The sequence below is a fragment of the Palaemon carinicauda genome, chromosome 4 (assembly GCF_036898095.1).
Source record: "Palaemon carinicauda isolate YSFRI2023 chromosome 4, ASM3689809v2, whole genome shotgun sequence".
In the NCBI taxonomy this organism is placed as follows: domain Eukaryota; kingdom Metazoa; phylum Arthropoda; class Malacostraca; order Decapoda; family Palaemonidae; genus Palaemon; species Palaemon carinicauda.
In genome coordinates this window covers 132,317,871-132,338,809 of record NC_090728.1, presented here as the reverse complement: position 1 = coordinate 132,338,809, position 20,939 = coordinate 132,317,871, and positions in this window count along the sequence as shown.

Here is a 20,939-nt window from a genome sequence, read left to right as displayed (position 1 = left end):
ACTATAAGCATGAGAACTACATTAAAAGAAAAGGGGAAGGATAGAGTATGATTAGATCTTCTGAATAAGGTTTTATATAATTTGCTGTAATAAACTTATGAATATTTATTGATCAATCTAGTTCTTATATCTTTAAACCATTTCTTGCTGATAATGGAAAAGTTTGAGTCAACCTTAAACAAAAAGTTAAGAAATGCAACAAAATTGAGATTAAAGCCTTTGCCTGTGTTTACTCCTCCTGATAGCAGTCATCTTAAAGCACTTCTCACAAGTTTCCTTTTCATGCAGGTGGAATTAAAAACATTTTCGCTAAATTGGACTATCAGACAGGAGGAGGTAAAATTAGAGAGTTAACGATATCCTTAAGAGATATCCGCTATCTTCCCTCCAGTTAAGCATGTTTATTTTGTTACTTTATTTTACGAAGATCAATTATAATCCTCCTGTTTTCTCTATTTTTGCACAAAAGCTGATTTTTCCACTTGTCTTTTAATGTCTTTTGAATATTCGTTCTTGTCTCCTGGAAGCTAAATTGCCTCCAAGATCCTGCTAGGTACTTGTGATGTCCTTTGAAACTTGTTTATCTAACTTCCATTTCCTCGGGGCTTCTTGCGTGTGGTTGTTTGTAGTTCTACCAGTCTTAATTATTGTTATTATCAGTCAATTGTTTCATAACCAGAACTTTACTCCGCCCACATATGTGCACAATTGCTCTGATATTCTGATATTAAAGAACGTGTACTGGATTATTCTGTAATTCCTTTGGAAACTATATTGAAAGACATTTGATGAAATTGATGCTTGTCATGATTATGAGTATACGACTCTAAATATAGACCCTCATGAAATTACTCCCTCTACCAGATAGAATAAATAGAGTTAAAGATTGATCTAAAAGTGACCAGTGAATCATTTAATAAGTTGGACAAAGGGATTTTTGTATTTAGAAACTTTTGAAGTTTGACAATACTTGTAGTATCTCGTTTTGAAGTTTTCTTTTCCCATCACTTCTAAATATTCACTATATCATTCTACCAGAAAGCCAGTTATTCTTCATTAGGATGAATTTATTTACAGAGCTACATTCTGTTCGTAATTGTTGGGAAAGGTAAATCACCATTAAGGATAATCTTGTGTAGGCCATAAGGTCATAATAGTAGTTTGCCTTTAGCCTGCGCTCCAGCAATAGCATAGCGTCAGATTCCAGATTAAATCACAATAAACTTTGTGAGTAAATTTAGCCTAATGAACAATGACTGTCTTTTTGGTGGTATAATGTAGTTAATGTTTATAAGTGATGTGAAAAAGAAAACTCCAAAAATCAGAAACTACGAGTATTATCAAAATGCAAAAGTTTCTTAATACATTAAATTATTTGCCTCACTCAATAAAGGATTCAGAAATCCTTTTTAGATCCATCACTAACATTATTTCTTGTGCTTGGTAAAGGAACTAAATTCTGGATGGCTGACATAGAAAGGTATAATCTTAATCAAGGCAGAGGCATAAATTCTATCAAATGCCTTTTAAAAAACAATTCCGTGCATATGTGCGCTAAGAGGATTTTAATCTATCACACATTTGACTGACATCTAACATCAAGTCACCCTAGGAGAGTTTCAAGCAATCACGCCGAAGATAGCTTGAGGAAAAGGAAGTTAGATAAAAAAGCCTCAAAGGACATCATAAGTACCTAACAGGATCTTGCAGGTAATTCAGCTTTCGGGAAACAAGAACGTAGAATAAAAAGACTTACAAAGAGTAGAGAAAGATCATCTTTTAAAAAAATTAGAGTGCACCAGTAGGATTAAAAATTACCTGCATAAAATATATAACAACACAAATTTATGTTGTACTGGAGGGGAGGTAGCAGATGTTTATACAGGAAGAATGTTAGCAAATATATTTCTAGAGTTATTGTTAATTCCTCCTTTTTATCTCCTCTACACTGGTAGTCCAATTCATCGAAATTCATTTTAATATCACCAAAATGAAAAACAATCTTGAAAGAAGTATCTAAGGATGGCAGCTATGGAGACTAAAAACAGCCAAAGGCCTTAATCACAATCTTGTGACGTTTCTTAACTTTGTATTAATGTTAACTCCAACTTTCGCATTATTAGTTACAAATGATGGAATGGTATCAGTACTAACTTGATTGACAGATACTCTTAACCTTGTTAACTCTAAATAACATTAAATTTAATCCGGAAGATTTTTTTTTTTTTAATGATGAAAGTAGTTTTATCAGGACAATTTATTATACAATATATATTTCAGCTTTGCTTTAGATAAAGTTCTTAGGCTTATATTAAATGTATTTATTTTATGGATTAAAGAGCACCAGACGCTCAGAAGAATTTAAAACAATAGTGAAAAGGAAGTCTCGGCTAAAACAGAATGTTCCGACCAGCTTTCAACGTCCCGGAATACTGGACGGCATTTCCACTTACCGAGACTCTCTCTCTCTCTCTCTCTCTCTCTCTCTCTCTCTCTCTCTCTCTCTCTCTCTCTCTCTCTCTCTCTCTCTCTCTCTCTCTGTTTGGATACATCCTCTATAAAAAGGCCATTACCTTTTAGTGTAATTAAAGATGGAAGAAATCTTATCCCAACCACTTCTTGAAAACTCTTCTACTTGAGATTATCAATAGGAAGATTTTTATTTAATGTTTTTCTCATCTAGATATCATTGAATGTCTCTCTCTCTCTCTCTCTCTCTCTCTCTCTCTCTCTCTCTCTCTCTCTCTCTCTCTCTCTCTCTCTCTCTCTATGTATATATTTTTCCATGATTTAGAAATGCCAATATAGTATTATTTTAAAGCCTTTAAAACGTCAAGTCTCTTGTTGAACGTTTTGATATGAATTGTATCATGATAGATGAAACCTACCCTTGAAATCACCAGCCTAATAAAATGAAAAATAATAATAATAATAATAATAATAATAATAATAATAATAATAATAATAATAATAATAATTATAATAATAATAATAAAAATAATTATAATAATAATGAAAATAATAATAAAAATAATAATAATAGTAATAATAATAATAATAATAATAATAATAATAATAATAATAATGATAGTGATATATCATCACATACAACTAATTTATTTTTATTTTTCTCTAAATAATTTACATATTTTTTGTTTGTTCTAATTTAAGTTCTTTGATAGATTTTATATACCAATTTCCCTTTTTCATTGATAAGAGCTTTGTGAACGCCAGTTTTAACTTACTTTACAATAGAATTTTTATAAAGTCAAGAGAGTTTTTTTTTTTTTTTTACATAATAACAGAAAAACGTTCAATGGTTTAACTGAGTTACCATGTTAGAATTCTACTTCTGAAAATAATCTCGAACTCCGTCCTCTCCAAAAGGACAGGTCTTGTTTCAATTGAATGTAAAATCCTAAAACCTTTTTTCTTTTTATAGAAACTTTAATTCACAAAATAAAACAGCATGGCTTTTAAAAAAAAAAAAAACACACTAACATTTTGCAATAACGTTTAGATTATATGATAAAAGGTACAGCAAAACAAATAATACTTAAAGTTACTTTTGGTAAGTGACATGGAAAAAAAAAACCTTTTGTAGAAACACTGTCAGGAAAAACTATTGTTGAAATTTACACACCAACAGAGCACGGACGTGCCTTGCATGGATTACCCTCAACACTCCTGTTACTCTAAGACGGAAGGTGAGACATTGTGGACAAATAAACAATAGACAATAATGAAATTTGAATCCTGTCAAGATTTGTTTTTTTGGCCGATTGTATGGACTTATCCAAGACTATTCAAGTGAAAGAGATTAAGACAGCCACTTGAACAGAATCAAATAGCTTATAAAAAAACTTAATTACACGAAATATTTATAGAAGTAGGTATGTAATGGGAGCCTACACTGTTCTTCGAATGAGGAAGAAGTCGAAACGGTTGCTGCAATGTAAAAGGACTGCTTCGGTCGTGTGCACAGGAACGTCTTTCTCCATTATATAGTCTTATAGTCGATTGGAAACTCTCACACTCTCTCACTACACACACACAAAAAAAAAATGCTTCGAAAAAATCTAAATTTGTTTTGTGCAGCCTAATATTATTATTTAAGAGCGTACACACGATAGAAGTGACCTCTGGATTGTGAGGATGCTCCCCCCCCCCCCCCCCCTCTCTCTCTCTCTCTCTCTCTCTCTCTCTCTCTCTCTCTCTCTCTCTCTTGCAATAATATATCTGATATGAAGAGAAAGTGCAGTGATCAATCTTGGCATATAATACCTCCAATACCTTCTCTATAGAGGTGCACTACCACACCCAATGATATACATATATATAGTCGTAACTTATGGAATAAAACTGAGAATAGTACTTTTTCGAACCCAAGTGATGAACGAACATATATTTTTTATGCCAAACTTCAGAGAGCTCTGAATTTTTCCCTGTTTTACTCCGAACATCTTTTTTCTAATTATAACTTGAGGGTTTCTATGAACAATTATGTCCATAATTTGTTCGTATGTTTAAAAGTTAACAAAAGCTAAGGTAATTTTGATATGTCGTAAAAGTGTTTTTTTTTTCTTTTTTTATGGTGCATCTAGACTATATGTAGGAGAAAAGGAGGTTCTTGAATACGTGGCAGAAACATATCGCCTATATTTCAGCATACTACTTCTTATTAACTCTGGCCAGATCCTAGACATCTAGTTACCTGACTTTGCCCCAAATAATTCATGCTTATCTGTAAGATCGGCTGAAGATATTAATCTTGTGAGAACTCAAATTCCATTATTTTTTCTTGTTTATTTGTGCAGAACGACCTACCCTTTGTCGCCCAGTAACACCATAAGTATACGGATCTGTTGAGGCTCATTCATTCGAGACACATCTTTGTAGCGTTGTTTATGCGTAAATTCCTTGACATTTTTTGTATTTTTGAGAATACCAGCTACTAACGATTCCGAGCTACTTATTGTTTTTTTTTTTTCAGATAGCTTATGTTTTTTTTTTTTTTTTTCCAGAGTAATACTGTTTTATTCTGTGAATTATGGTTTTCGGTGAAAATCATGAGTAGTAAACAAATGTAAACCAACTCCTCTTTTGATGTGAGTACGTAAAAATTTTTAGTTATAGAATTCTAGAATGCTTACAGAGTTAAGCTATTAGACTGTATCTGAAATAATGATAACCCTAGCCCTAGAGTCTACTGCTGCATATACAGGCCTTATATTGGAATAGGAATCTTTGCTTGAGATAGTGATTTTATAGTATTTTAGTATTTGAATGTAAGTTGGTTGGGTGAAACCTAGTTTTCAACTTGAAATGTCTTTTATAATTCTATCAAATTCAATTATGTTAATCATTTGTGGTTCATAAAGCTTTTTTCTTTTTATCAGAGAATTTTGAAAAAAAAAGTATTTTAACTCAAATGACCATAAAAAAAAAGAGATTATTAGGAAAAAATCTTAATTTGAGTATCGGTCACCATATTTCTATTCTCTTTAGTTTATAGAAAGAGGCCCCTTTCTGAACTGCTTATTTTAAGCTTTGAGAGATGAATGATTATGAAACAAGATATCATACCTGAGACAAAGTAGTTGCATACATTTGAACTGAGTACCTTGCTTCTCATAAGTCCTTCAACGAATGTGGATGTTATAAGATTCAGGTCATCAAAGTTTGAGGCCGGTGAAATAACTTTTATCTGTGTTCTATCTATCGAAATCTAGATTTGAATGGTTCTTTCTTCCTAGCCTTCTTGCTAAGATACAAGAAAATTATGAAGTCTTCCTCTGTGCTTCTTGGTTATTTCAACGATCCCCATATGGAATGATTAAAACCAGTTTCTTCTATTGATTTTCAAGACCTAGGAGGATTAGACTGCTGAGTCAAGGTGTGAGCAAATCATAAATGATGACATACAAAAGTCTAATAATTGGTTAAACCTGGTATACACTGATTCTCTGTTGTTACAACAAACACGATTGGTCTTCCAGTTGGGATGTCTAATCATGCCTAGGTGTTGTTGGTAATTAAGAATGAGTGCCCTGTAACTGATGTGTCAGTGTGATTGGAATAATATCTGAATGATCTTTTCAAATTTAACTTATCAAAATTTTATAAAGGGTTAAACTTCTTGCTCTTCTAAATAAAAATTTGGTTGGTCAACATAATTGATAGGCATATTCCATCGGGTGTGTTAAAATAGCGAAGCAAGGATGAACCATGGTTAAAATATTATTGAGGTGTTGATTTATGAATCCGGTAGCTTATCATCTTTTGGGAAAATAATTGATCAGACTTGACTTGGAATAGCTATACTGAGCTATGAACAGTTACTGAGAGTTTATGTTTTAGTTTAAAATGAATAAAATTTTACTATAACAGATTCTTTTTCAAGTATATCCTAGAAACAAAAATGGTGGGCATCCTTTGAAATATGCCCTCTTTGGTTCAGAGCTGACATGGCCTCCTCTGTTAAAACCAGGTGGGTTTTTACTGTGTCTGACTGTTAGCAGAACAATGAGACACTCGACATTCCTCATTCCTGTTTTACCTAAGGTAAACTAACTAGCTCAGCTCTTCGGTCCATTGAAAAAAAAGATTATTTTAATAGTGCATAATGGAACGGACGGGTAAGCCCAAATGTTATTGCTCCTCTATTTCATATAAAGACTGCTAATTTATAATTTCTTGAGTCGTTAGATAGATTTATCCAATTAAAAATCAGTTATTTTTGTACTTGTTAGTTAAATAGTAATATTACTTGATAAGGCCAATATGTTGTTGGTAGCCCTAGCTGTCCATTAGCAACCAATTTCCATAACCTCTTTATAATCTGAAGTTTTGGAACATCTTTTACCAAACATCCAAAATAGATATGCTGCAGGTAATCATCTGTTCCACAGTTTACAGGTTGGCTTTCCTAAATTTTGACAATGGACCATATGGTGCCCTTTTTAAAATTGCCAATGCTACGTAGAAATCCCTTTATTTTTTATCAAGAAGTTCATATGGTTGCACATGAATTCAGGGCTAACTTTTACCGTACAATTCACGAGACCCCTGTGAATTCTCGTATAACATATTGAAAGAAATACCACATTGAAAAACACTTTTAAGACTTTTGGTAACCAATCTATCCGGAGGAGATGTTCTAATTCTCTTCTTCTGCCATTATTTGTTGGTCAAAAACTTTTAGTCTAACAAAGTCCTCCTCTCTGATGTTGATATCAATATCTGGAACCATCATTTAGTGAGGTTTTTATGCATAATGCATAAGATTTTTTAATAATTCTGATTATCCTTTGTACTCAGATCTTTCCAGACGGTACCATCCAGTATACCGTACTGGTAATAAGTTAATTCTAGCAGTCTTGTTTTCTCGATCATAATGCTTAGTACTTTATAGTATCCTCAGTAATTTATTCCCGCTCTGCACATATTGACCAAGGATCTCCTAATATGGTAGTTGAATCTGTAAAACTTAAAAAGTCCAGAGTCTTCGCAAATGCTTTTTTTATTGATCAGGATGTCATAAGTCTTCTTTCATTATTAACATTCGACTGATCTATCTAAAATTGATCATGGTCCTAATACATTTTATATTATTTTCTTATAATTCCGAATATTTTGTTTATTCTTAACTTGTCTCTTACCATTCAACACCGAGTTCCTCTTGTCTCTTCAAGTCCTTGTTCTTATATCATACTTTTTCAAATAGGGCTGTAGCGTGGTCAGAAATACTGATATCATTATTAGAGGACATAATGACTGCCTCAGGATCTCTAATCTCATAAGAAACCTTTTCTATTAGTCTAATATTCTCTTTCTTAACATCGCTGCAATTTGCCATTATTTGCGCTATTTTCATTCTTAGATATAATACATATTCATAAAAAATAATCAAAGGTTTACTCAGAAAAACTGTGATTTTATTGATCATTCTCCATCGTTTTCAAGGGTGAAGTTAAGTTGCAATGCATTTCAAGCAGCAAGGTATGTCTACTTATCCTCAGACTTGAAGTTAAACTGAAAAATTATGGCTTCGTTGCCCTATCTATATGAATCTGGATGTGTTTTATTCTTGGCGCCAAATTTTCATCGATTGGGGAGGCCCCACTAGAGAAGGTTTTAGCAGTGGCATGAGGCATGCTCTCAGCTGAACCATGAGCCAGGTAATAGGATAATGGGACTTTCATGTGTAAGATATTCTTGGTTATAGGAATCTGATCTCCGTGGTGTTTGCTGGGAGATGATTCATTCCAGGCAAGCTGTTGCTCCGCTCATTGCCGGTGTTGTCATGATTGGTATGGCTGATTGTAGTCAGCGAAAGGAGCAGGTAGGTGGGAGAAACATTGTGTTGTGTTGAGTATAGGTTTCTTCTGCTGGACCAGTATGGTTATCAGAATTCTAAGCCTCCTGTTGTAGGTGCCGCCGATGATGAAGGTATTTTTCACAATGTTTCTTCGCGAAATGTAACTATTGTTGGCTTGCTGGCAATGTGCCTAATGGTACATTGCTGTACGTAAAAGAAGAGGTATTTAGAGAGTTGCATGATGGTCAACTTGGTGTAGATTCTAGGGCATTCACAGACAAGACATTGGTATCGGTAGACCCTATTTGCTCTTTTCAGATTGTCATACACGGAAGTGACCGGGATATTTTTCATAACCAAAGTCTTAGTTTTGGTGTTTTTATAATATATTACGAAGTTAAGCTCTATGTCATCTTATAGAGGGAAGGTGTTTCGTACAATGATCTTAATGGCTTTTTCATCATGATAGTTACAGTGCATGACTTTTTTTTTTACTAAAAAAATCATGTGCTGGTTATGCTATGCTGTTCCTCCCTATACCAGATATTAAAGTCTTTTTTGGTATCTCAATTGACCTTCCTGTTGGGATATCAGTTGTTTACAAGGACCTGTGGTAAACAATACATTTCATCATGGATGCCTTCCAGGGGGAGCAATGGGAGCAATGAGACAGAGCCTTCTTTCATGGAAGACTTGATAATAAAGGTCTAGTATCTGCCAGAGCATTTGTTGTCACCCTTGAGGCAAAGCCCCATCTTCGTTTATAGATGGACGTATGGAACCCAGTTTCAGTGGTTTCAACTAGGATATCCCGGAGGAGGAGGAGTCCTTTGTGGCTGTGCCCCAGCATAAAATGAGGGGAGCTGCACTCCTCAAAGATGCAAAGATATCATCAATTTAACTCACATATAGGTCAGCTCGGCGTATATGATAGAAAACTTGTTATCTTACTGGTCTGAAGGATCAACGCCCCCTTAATCAGTCACTCCAATCAACTATACCAATCGTGAAAGCACCGACATTGATGATACCGACAACGAGGGCACCAATGAGTGGAGCAACAGCTTGCCTGGAACGATTACACTCCCAGTGAGTGTCATGGCCAATCGGAGAGCAGATTCCTCTAATCAAGAATATCGCACACATGAGAGTCCCATGATCAGATCATCTATCTCATCGCTCAGCTTATAGCATGCGTCCTGGCACTGTTACAACCGCATGGATTTTAAGACCTACCCGGATTCATAGAGAGTCAGGAAGCCTTCATTTTTCAGTTTAAATTCTAGCTCGGTGATGAGCAAACGTACCTTGCTGCATGAAATGCACCACAGCTTGACCTCATCCCTGAAAACAACGAAGGAAGACCGATCACCGCACCATGCAAATCCCCTACACTTCATTTGTGAACTTATGTTCAAATGTACAAATTTTCAAGTAAAAAATACATTCCTTTGCTAATTGATATATATCATCTCTAAGAATGAAAATAGTAAAGATCCTGGCAAATTAAGGTATTATTGAGAGGACTAGATTAATAAAAAAAGTGTCCTATAAAATTAACGCTACTGAGGCAGCCTTTATCATCAGTCATATATCATTATTATTATTATTATTATTATTATTATTATTATTATTATTATTATTATTATTATTATCCGTTTTGATAGAAAAGTAATTAAATCTTTCTATATCCACATTATTTGTACCTTTTACTATCTGGAATTGCAGATGAATTTTATCCTCGCTTTTATGATTTACCATTAGCAAAGTTTGGAAACTTTCAGAGCTCTCTCAGAATAATAGCTTTACCTTCTGGAAAGTAATTCAGAAGATTACATATTCTTACGAAAGAGATTTAAGTGTTTTTATTTCACTCTTAACCACTAAATTCACAAGTTCGTAAGCTCTGATTTTTATTCATATCCGGCACCCCAAATTTTCCTCTCCTAGGAATGAACAGGTAATTAGTCAGAGAATTAGGAAACTTCAAGTTCATCTGCTGTGTTATATTGGCAATATTCCACCAGTCAAAAAGAGAAGGAGAGAGTAATAATAATAATACTAATAATAATAATAATAATAATAATAATAATAATAATAATAATAATAATAATAATAATAATAATAATGATAATAAAAATAATAATAATACTTTATTTCTAAATTTATACATTTGGTATGTACCAACCGTTTGTCGCACATTCGTACATAGTTCATCTTGTGCTTGTATCTTCACTTTCCCCTCGCCCTAAAATGAACCTGAAAAACATGTCTTGTTTTTCCTCTGTAACATTGTCTGTTTTTTTAACATGAAAATTCTTGTTGCCTTGAACTTTTGAATATAAAGTAGAGTGTTCTATAATAAAGTCACTCAGTTGTTTTCAATTTGCCTTTGAGTTACAACCTTCTCTCGGCCCGTCACGCTGGTGACCCCGGAAGTCGACTCGCTCCTCCCGTCTTCCACTCCGCCCCCTCGCCCCTCCATCGTTGGTACCATGGGGGACTCTACGGAAGTTATTGCTGCAACTCCCCCATTGAAACTTTCATCATTCGCCAGCGGAGAGGCGTTTGCTTGGTTTCAGCACGCAGAAGTCCAGTTTTGCAGCAAGGGCGTGACTCGCTCAACCACCAAAGCAGATTATGTTCTCGCGGCGATACCCGAGGACACCTTCCCGGAAATATCCGACTGGCTTTGTGAACAAGGAGACACCCCAATAGCGTATGACGCCCTCAAAACATACCTTCTGCAGCAGTACTCGCCGTCGCTAGCCGCCCGTATAGCAAAGCTTTTTCAGCTCTCGCAATAACTGTTGGGGGACCAAAGGGCTTCGCTTGCCCTCAGGTAAATGACCAGTATCGCACGCCTGCACCCTGCCGCAGACGGCTCTCCTCGTGAGGTGAACCTACTTCCTGCCCTTTGGATACGCCGTTTACCCAGACCTATACGCGCTGCCATACCCGATGTCGATAGTTTACCCATAAAGGACTTGATCACCAAAGCCGACGCCCTTTTGAACAGCCATTTCAAGACCTCCATCAATACCTCCACCCCTGACGAAGAGGACGCCTATCCAACATCACCCGAAGCTGATGTGAAGGCCGTAGGACATACACGCCTACCCCGTGACGTGCCGAAGCGGTGACAAAGCCACCCACCACCCGCCACTTGCTCGCGCCCCAACCAACGACTTCTACAGCCACTTACTACCTCCCATTCGCCGCAGTTTTGCTACTATCACTTCAGATTCCAGTCAACCGCGAAGAAATGTGCCAAGGATTGTCAGTGGCCAAAAAACGTGTAAGTAGGCCATCGCTCGTGGCGGTGGCCTCCCTTGTTTCTAATCTTTTCTTTTTACATGATGCAGGAACAGGCGTGCGATTTTTGGTAGAGACGGGTGCTTGTCGTTTTCTTTTGCCAAGAGAACTCTTCAGGACACGACGTAGTATGTCTACGTCTGCTGACGTCCGCTTGGTAGCTGCCAACGGATCTGCGATACCCGCCTATGGATACGATAACCTCAAATTATCGTTCAGAAACGGTATATTTAATTGGAAGTTTCTCGTTGCTGACGTCAAATTGGCAATCCTCGGTGCGGGTTTCCTCTCTCATTTCCACCTTCTGGTCGATGTCGCCCACCAATGATTGGTCAACGCAGACTCGTACTTGTCGACACCTCTTCAACCAGCCCCCTCCAACCTCGCTCTCCACATCAGCGCACCCACGTATGCCTACGCCCACCTCGGATGTTTTCCGTCCAGAACTACACCAAACGCCCACGGCTCCTGCCAAGCACGGTATTTATCACCTTATCAAGATGACTGGACCCCCAGTCTTCGCAAAATTCAGACGTCTGGCAACGGAACGATTGGCAGCCGCCAAACAGACGTTCACTGAAATGGAGGAAGGCCTCCAGCCCATGGTCGTCACCCTTACACATCGTTCTGAAGAAAGTCCGCTCACTCTGTCCTTGCGAGGATTACAGGTGCCTGAACATGCAAACAGAACCGGATCACTACCCCCTCCCAAACATTGCTGACGTGACCTCCTACCTGCACAAAGCGAAGGTTTTCTCTACGCTCCACCTCCTGAAGGGGTATTATCAGGTGCCTCTGAAAGCAGAAGACATCCCCAAGACTGCCATCACCACTCTGTTTGGTACATACACCTTCAATTACTCCTGTTTTGGCCTTCGTAATGCTGGGGCCACATTTCAACGTCTCATGGATGGCATCTTAGGGGACCTCCCCTTCTGTGTATGTTATGTGGACGACATACTTGTGTTCTCCTCAAAAGAGGAACACCTCCGTCACCTGCGCATCGTGCTCGACCGCCTGCAACAAAACGGCCTTGTAGTCCGGTACGACAAGTGTACCTTTGGCACCAACGAAGTGTCGTTCTTAGGTCACCGCATCTCTCCCGAAGGAGTCCATCCCCTCCCTGAAAAGGTAGCAGTTGTTTAGGACTTCCCCGTGCCCTCGACCATCAACGCTCTACAGGAATTTTTGGCCATGATCAACTATTATCACCGTTTTCTGCCAGCCATTGCCGCCACTTTTGCTCCACTCTACGCCTCCCTCAAGGGCAAGCCAAAGGACCTGAAGTGGGGTCCCCTTCAAGAAGCAGCCTTCTGCAATGCAAAGAAGGCCCTATCAACTGCTGACGCTCTCACTTTTCCTATTCCACATGCCCCTCTCCTTCTCTCCACCGATGCCAGCGACGTCGCTATTGGTGCAGTACTCGAGCAGGTGGTCAACGGCTCGCCCCGCCCTTTTGCCTTTTTCAGCAAAAAACGGTCCAAGGCAGAATCGGGTTATTCTACCTTCGATCGCGAATTGCTGGCGGTACACTTGGCTGTCCGTCACTTTTGCCATTTCCTAGAAGGTACGCCCTTCGTCATTCGCACAGACCACATGTCTCTGGTGCACGACTTCACTTGACAGTCTGACGCCTGGTCCGCCCGTCAACGTAGACATCTCTTCGCCGTGGCTAAATACAATTGCACCCTTCAATACGTCCCTGGGAAAATGAATCCCGTTGCTGATGCCCTGTCAAGAAACACGTGTGCTGCCGTTCAACTGGGATTGGATTACAACGCCCTGGCTGAAGCCCAACGACAGGATCCAGAGTATCAAGCATGTAGGACATCCTGCACGTCCCTCGTTGGGAAGACTTACCCCTCGAAGAATCCAACACCACCCTCCTCTGTGATGTCACTACTGGTAGACCGCGACCTTGGATCCCTGCTCCCATGCGCCGGCAGGTGTTTGATTTCATTCACGGCCTTTCGCATCCCTCGTGCCGTTTTACTGCACAGCTGCTGAAGACGAAGTTCATTTGGAACGGCATTTCTAAGGATGCTAAGGATTGGGTCAGCGCCTGTACTTCTTGCCAAACTTCCAAAGTACATCAACACACGGATTCAGTAGTGGGCACCTTTCTTCAACCTCAGCGTCGTTTCGCACACCCACATCACAAGGACATCGTTACCTGTTTACCGTCATCGATCGCTCCACTTGTTGGCCTGAAGCCATTCCCATGGAAACTGCAACGTCCGCCTCATGTATATCTGCCTTACTCTCAGGATGGATTGCAAGATTTGGTATCCCTGAGCATATTACTTCTGACAGGGGTACCACTTTCACCTCTCAATTGTGGACATCATTAGCAAATCTCCTGGGCATCACTCTACATCACACAATGGCCTACAACCCCGCTGCCAATGGAATGGTTGAACGTTTTCATCGAACCCTCAAAGCAGCTTTGATGTCCAGCTGCAAGGATTCCAACTGGTTTACTCAGCTTCCCTGGTTCCTCCTGGGACTAAGGACCACTCCTAAAGACGCCCTCGACATCTCGGCAGCTGAAATGGTGTATGGCGATCCGTTGGTCGTCCCTGCCGAATTTTTTCCTTCTACAACTGTGCCGCCAGACTTACAAGCCCCCTGTGAAGCATCACATACCGAAAGATTTGCACTCTGCAATGCACAACTTCCTGCACAACAACACTAGCAAGCCACCGCTAACGCCCCCTTACACGGGCCCTTTCCTTATGATCTGACGCAGTCCGAAAGCATTCCTACTAAACATTCGTGACAAAGAAGACTGGGTCTCCATTGATTGTCTGAAACCTGCTTATCTCTTGACAGATGACCCGCTACAGTTCGCCTCTCTATATCAGGGCGCCCTATTTAACATGTACAGTATGTCATTTTTAAGGGGGGAGCCATGTACCAACCGTGTGTCGCACGTTCGTAGATAGTTCCTTTTGTGCTTGTATCTTTGCTCTCCCCTCGAACTAAAAAGAACCTGAAAAAACATGTCTTGTTTCTCCTCTGTAACATTGTCTGTTTTTTTAACATGAAAATTCTTGTAGCCTTGAACTTTTTTATATAAAGGAGAGTGTTCTATAATAAAGTCACTCAGTGGTTTTCAACTTGCCTTTGAGTCACAACCTTCTCTCGGCCCATCACAGGTATTATACATTATATATAAAGCAACACACAGTATGGTGATTACTGATATTTCTATATTTCCTTGTGATTACATTAGTTTACCCACAGGCTCTTTGGAACTTTCCAACTCTTAACCCTGAAGGGGTAATTTTTTTCAAGCACATTTTGCAGTATATATATTTTTTAAATTGCTCCAACAACCTTAATTTTCGTCATAGAGAGGTCAGGTTGGTCTAATTCTCTTGGAAAATGCCTGAAGTTTCTAAAAAAGTAATCAAAAATATGCAAAAAAAAATGTAAATAGCAGTTTTTTGCAAGGACGTACCGGTACGTCCATGGTGGTAAAGGGATAAGTTTTGTGAAACATACCAGTATGTCCATACCAGTACGTCCTTTGGGGGTAAAAAGGATAAAGTTTAACATTCACATGACTGGTGCTTTTATATAAATGATTTGACTATCAATTAAAACATATTTGGTACATTACTTACATTATTATGACTCTAAAATAATTAAAAAAAAAAAATAATTCAATAATAGTAAAACTCATTCAAATTTCATAATTGGTGAAAATTACAGTAGACGCCATAAAGCATAAAAAAAACAGATAAAAACAAATACATAAAACCAATCAACAAATTTTTAACTAAAATCATTTAGAAAACATATATTTCCTAATATTTGCTTTAAAAGTGTCTATATTCGATGTTGTTTCCAATGACACAGGTAGGGTATTACACATTGTTGGTCCTCGAACTATAAAGCATCCAATTCCAAAGTCTGTTGTGATTCTCGGTATACAAAAGTCATTGTTCTTTCTCGTCCGTCTGTCCCTCCCAGCTGGACCTGTTATAAACGTCAAAAGCCAAGTTGATATCAAACTTCGAATAACATTAAAAACTCCCACATAAATGTTGAATTTAATCTTTCTTTCAATATTAGCTATTCTAATTTGTTTAAAATTAGTAATGCATGATCATATTTTTGGCCCTACCATCAACTACTTTGACCGCAAAGTTTTGTACTTTTTTATTTCGTTGTAATTGTTGTTTAGAAGTACTTTTCCAAATCTTTAAACAATAATCTATTATACTTAGTGCAAGGGACTGAACTACCATCGCCCTCATGTCAATATCTAATCTCTCTTTAGTTCTGTTTAGATATATTAAGGTTCAATTTACTTTTCTACATATTTGAGATACGTGTACATCAAAAAGCATATATTGGTCAAAATAAATACCCACATTTTTTACGTGTACACTTCTTTCAATTTGATGGCCATTTAAGTTTAAAACGGTATTTAATGGGATTTGTGATATATACTGCCTTTTACTAATGGTTATGAAGTTAGTTTTTCATCCATTTGCTTTTAAACCATTTAATTGAAAATATTGCAGTCCTTCTTCTTATGTAGGTTCTGCCTTTGTGATAAGAGTGGGTATATCATTTATACTACCTGCGATTAAAAATTGACTATCATCAGCATATTGTATGAGAAGATAGACTTCTAAAAATTTACACATTTCTTTTAAATATTATTGTATTAAATCAGCTATATCATTGATGTGAATATGTAAGAGCACAGGGCCTAAAATAGAGGCCTGCGGAACTCCAAAATGTACTTGTTTACGAGAAGAGATAGTATTATTTAGTCTAACCATTTGAAAACGATTTGGTAAATAGTTACTAAACCAAAAAGAATCTATTCTAATTTTCCTACACTTATTTAGAAAAACATTGTGGCTAACGTTATCAAATTCCTTTGAAAGATCTAACAATATAACTAAGTTTATCTTTTGTTGGTCAATATTTTTATAAATCTTTTCCGATAGCATAAGTAATGCCATTTCAGTAGACAGATGAGGTCTAAATCCATATTGAATAGAGGACAACAATTAATTTTGTTCAAGATATTTAAGTAATGGATTTGTTACTATTTTCTCTAATATTCTTGACAAAATTGGAAAAAAAGATATGGGTCAGTAGTTTTCTACATTTTCTGGGTCGCCACTCTTGTAAAATGGGACAACATATACAGCTTCCATCCCTCTGGGTAAACACCAGTTATTATTAAGGTATTGACTATTATTGTTAAATAAAGGCTATTACAAGTAAGGCATCTCGAATGAAACAAAGGGGTATTCCATCTCATCCTATTGAATTTGTCTTTAAAATTCTTTACTGGGAGAATAACTGTATTAACATAAACTGGCTGAGGTCTAAAAAAGCTAATCATATCTCCAGTTGATTCGTTATTTACCGGTATCTGGTCTCTGTCATTATCATCAAAATTCTCTTGTGATTTCTCATAATCCATCTTTCCAATGTTTGAAAAGTATTCATTAAATTCCACAGCCTTTTCTATTTTATTGTCACAACTAGATATATGGGTATTGACATTTTGGTTAGAAGTCATTTCATGAACAATTTATTACGTATATTTCCTTGACAATTACTGAATGTCTGTAAAGTGCTTCGTTTTATTTGTCTTAACTAGTACTAGTGTACGTTTCTTTCCCTCTTTACACTAACGTCGTAATGTTTCGTTCATTCTACACCGCTTGTTCCTTTTTTGAAGGGCATCTCTAACTCAGATCGCTTCTTTAACATCGCTGCTAATCCAGGTAGCTAGGAGACGAGTAATTTCTCTAGTAACATATAGAACACATTCATTTAGACCATCTTTGAGAGTTTTGCTAACAGTATCCTCTTGGGTATTTACACATTCTGTTTCCATTAAGTGGTTAAAGACAGGAATCCTATTAAGCAAGTTGTCACGAAAAAGGTTTGAATCACAATTTACTAGATTACTATTAGGAGTCTTTTTAGCTTGGAAAGGTTAATTTCAAGTGTAGTCATCTCATGGTCGGCAATTGAGCTAGAAATCATATAGGCATCTGAAACCATTTGTTGTCTATTCGAAATTACAACGTCCAGTAATGTAGCAGAAATTTTTGTTATCCTTGTCGATTCCTTTATGAATTGGTTAAGGTTTAACTGATAAAATTTTTTATTTAATCTATTATTGGTAAAAAAAAAATTTCATCATTTAAATCCCCAAGAATAAGAACAGGTTTCCTACGTAAACACATTTCTCTGAAGGTATCTTTAATATACTGAAATGAAGAGGCAAGTGCATTCAGGTGTCGATATAAAGATCCTACAATAAACAACGGTAGCTTTTTTTGTTGTACAGCAATCCATATATCTTCAACTCCTACTTTATCATTACTATTTCTGATGCTTTTTACTTTTAAATAATTTCGTACATAAATACAAGATCCCCTACCTCTTCCATGATCACAACGATAGATACTAAAGTCAGATTTGTGAACAAGTTTGTCCCATAAAGTAGGCTCCAATCACGTTTCACTTACACATAAAATGTCAATATTTCTTTCTCTTATTAATAATTCCACTTCGTCGATGTGTGACAACAGAGATTGGCCATTTAGATGTTCGATAGTTAAGAGATTCCATGGAGCCATTTTTTGTGTTTATAGTTTTCACGGAGATTTTTGCGGCGCTATCCTTTTGGTCATTATCCTATACAGCCTGGCCGTAACAAAGAAGCTGCTTGTGACCAAATCCGTGGCAGAGGTTACATCGGATTCTGTGGTCGTAGCAACAAGGCGATTGATGGTGATTAAATTCGCTACAATTATAGCATCCGGGACATATGTTGCCTCGATTCAAGTTAAGTCTGTCTCTTTTTATATCATCATATCTTCGATTTATTCGGTCGTTATTATGGTTCTGTTTTCTTCGGGAGAGAGAGAGAGAGAGAGAGAGAGAGAGAGAGAGAGAGAGAGAGAGAGAGAGAGAGAGAGAGAGAGAGAGAGAGAGTAAATTGTTTTCAGGACAGTGTAGTTACATGTGACTGAAGATAATAATAATAATAAAAAATATTTTAGATTTACTCAAAAGGGATTTTTTATCCTATTGATAGTCATGCAATTTGGTTTTTTACTCTGTGTGAAGGAGAAAAATCTTTTTAACTACGTGACCGATAAATACCGCTTATATTTCAGAAAAATCAAAGAGTATGCGATATCTTATCGTTTCCGGTCATATTTTGGCTACCTAGTTGCACACCTGGTCTTATAATTATTTCAAGAAATCATCTTTAAGTTTAGAATATTCTAATTTGATCGAGTAGCTACTATAAACTCATTCATTTGAAGCCTTATATATCAATATTAGAAATAGCACTTGCTTCTTCCCTTTTACTTTTCCACAAGGTTCTATATTTTATTCATATCAACGCCTGTATACAATTTAAAGAGATTAGAGGAAATAAAAGTATGTGATAACGTTTCTTCTTGAAAGGGTGGCGAAAGAAAAGTTGATTCCTCTAACCTTGTATATGGGTGTGTTCAAGCATTTCCGGATCATGACAGGAGTAGCACCATTCCACTTGTCAGCACCAATAAAATCTTATGATGTCGATCACGGGTCAATTGGTGGAATATGGTGCACGCTAGGTCTTGCCAAATGTATCGTTACGTAATAGATATTGTTAGAACTAACGAGGAGATGCGAAGAGTTAGGGGTGGCAAACTCGCACACAACATATAAAACACGTCAAGCCTTTATCCCTTTGGATGACCATTTCCGATGATTCCATACAGTGCCCGCCAGGGGTGCCAAATGGGCAATCTTGAATTAAGAAAATAAAATCTATATTTACCTTCCGAATTCAAAAAGTAAACCAATCGATGCTTCTCGATGGAAGAATCATTATGGTGTAAACCCCATTCCTTATCTTGATTAGTTTAGGTGTAATCAGAAAAAAAGTGCGCAAATTTCACACATGATCTGACTTCAGAACCGTCACCGATTTCTGTAGGAACTTGAAAATGGGTACTAACACCACTTCGACTCATGAGGGCTAACACGCTCGTTCATGCCCATGGCCTCTATATAAATTACGAGCCAAACACATGTGGGGTAAGAGTGTTTGTTACAACCCTCCTAGCCGTCCATGTTATGAAAAATGCCGAAACCAGGCAAGGGTTAATGAGTTGAACGGCAAAGGAGTTGAGCCATAGCTATGAAAAATGTACTTATTCCTCATCTGTGGCTTGATAACAGTGCAGAAGTGTGACATCGGAAGAAGAAAGCATTGATTTTTACTTTTATTTAAAAAAAAAATGTATTGCAATTCACTGTCTTATTTTCAAGGAGTGCTCGTCAGCATTTTATAGAGTATGATAACATGATACTGCTGTAAAAATTAATGGAAACGAGATAAATGAACGTATGAAAGTATAAAAAATACAATGTAGGTGAGCAAAATGGCAATACTCATAGGTCTTGTGGAATGAGTGTGTCGCGTGATTCAGGTTATCCTCCTATTTTGGACCAAAGGCAATGCATCAAAGCAATGACGCCCTCTGGTCTCTTGAGGCTCATTCATTCAATGTAGGTCCGTTCGTAAATTCCTTGAAGTATTTTAAATTTGTCTGTATTCTTACAAGATTTTTTTTTTTTTCATCCACAGTAGTAAGGACAATTCCTCCCTATTTTTCATGTTTCTTGGGATTCCACACAATCCAAGCATTCCTGCACAATATTAGTGTTTTCACAAAGTCAGATATTGTTATAACTATTAATTGCAATTATCAACAAAAATACCTTTGTTTTTTGGTTTTTGCATTCATTAGAAACAAAAAGTCTTTTTGAAGTGGACAGAGGTCTGGAAAATCGTTTGTCATAAAATTTGAACATACATTTAACTAACTTTATGTAATATAATATAAACTGAATTGTATTATGATAGCGACCTCGAAACTACTGCTATATCTACTTGTCTATTATATGGAACAGTGAACTGAAAGTACTTTAGTATTAACCAGAAAGTTAGTTATGAAAAATATAAATAAACATTCTGAAAAATAAAAATGCTTAGGAAATTTTTCATAAGGTTTTAATATTTTAGGACTCAGAGGATCATAAAATTATCACAAAAGAACAGTAAAGTGGGGATATGAGAAAAATTAAAAGAATATTCCAAGAGATGTAACAGAATTAAAAATGATTTATTAGCAGAAGAAATTACTGTTGATTATTTCTTTTACATATTTTCGGTGCAAATGCGTACCAGCCATCATATTGTCATTGTCTGCCCTGATAACATTTGTGAAGCGATTACTATTCCTAGTAG